Source organism: Oncorhynchus keta, unplaced genomic scaffold (genome assembly GCF_023373465.1).
Source record: "Oncorhynchus keta strain PuntledgeMale-10-30-2019 unplaced genomic scaffold, Oket_V2 Un_scaffold_12020_pilon_pilon, whole genome shotgun sequence".
In the NCBI taxonomy this organism is placed as follows: domain Eukaryota; kingdom Metazoa; phylum Chordata; class Actinopteri; order Salmoniformes; family Salmonidae; genus Oncorhynchus; species Oncorhynchus keta.
In genome coordinates, this window is record NW_026290764.1 from 13,192 (window position 1) to 14,351 (window position 1,160).

At 50.2% G+C, this 1,160-nt stretch overlaps 1 pseudogene; it reads right to left on the reverse strand.

Annotated features, from left to right (window-relative positions):
- Positions 1 to 503: 503 nt before the first annotated feature.
- On the reverse strand, positions 504 to 667 carry LOC118371193 (uncharacterized; annotated as a pseudogene).
- Positions 668 to 1,160: the final 493 nt, after the last annotated feature.

The following is a 1,160-nucleotide window of genomic DNA, read 5'->3' on the forward strand; positions in this document are numbered from 1 at the left end:
TATTGCCCTTTATGCTGTTGTCTGTGCCCAGTAATGTTTGTACCATTCTGCTGCTACCATGTTGTGTTGCTTCCTTGCTATGTTGTCTTAGGTCTCTTTATGTAGGGCTGTGTTGTCTCTCTTGTCTTGATGTGTGTTTTGTCCTATATTGATATTTTTATTTTTAATCCCAGCCCCATCACTGTAAATAAGAGTTATTGTTCTTAACTTACTTGCCTAGTTAAATAAATAAAAAATTAAACATGAGATCAGGAAAAACTCAAGCCCTCAGAAAATAAAATATACATTTTGCCACACCACTTCTGAACCTGTGGTGTCACCTCTGCATAGTACAAGTGGGGGGTGGGCCTTTCCTCTTTTGAGACAGAGTCCACCGGCATATTAAACCCTCTTAGGGTCGACCATGCGGGGAAAGTGGGCGCCTCCCGTCGAGGCGGGAAGGGAGGGGCGCACCGGGGAGAGAAAGCCGAGGCCCCTCAACACTCCCACCAAGCGGTCCTGGTCTGCACTTAGGGGGACTGCCCCGGTCGCGGAAACCCAGGGGTTCCGATTGATGGCAAAGCGTTCAAGGTATCGATTATCAATCTGTCCTGCAATTCGCATGAGTTCTCGCAGCTAGCTGCGTTCTTCATCGACGCACGAGCCGAGTGATCCACTGTTAAGAGTTTTACTCTTTTGTTTTTTTTGTATTACGCAGAGGCTAGTGGCTAGGCGGAGTTGGGGAGGTTGCCCTCCTTTCCCCCGCCCGCCCTTCGCCAGAGGCCACAGTTCACAGAGCAAAAAGGAGGTTGAACGAAAAGCATTTTGGTGCCCCGCCGACGGGAGGGGAGACATTAAACCTGCACCAGGGCGCAGAGTGGTTGGATATGTTCCCGGAGCTGTGCGAGGGTCCTGGGCGAGACACAAGCAGCTTAATGTTGGAGACCGAGGTGGGAAGGCCCGATTCACCGGCAACCCCCAAGCTCACAGGTGCGCCATGCAGCCGTGCCTAACGGGGAAAGGAGGGGGGGGCTTTCCTCTTTTGTTCTCTATTGTTCCTCAAGCAAGGGGGAGGCCGATGACATCCAGATTCCCAACAGACCAACTCCTTGAATGCATCTCACTTGAAGTTTCCAGTTGTCTAAAAAACACTTTTGCTCAACCATACTTTACTCTATTTA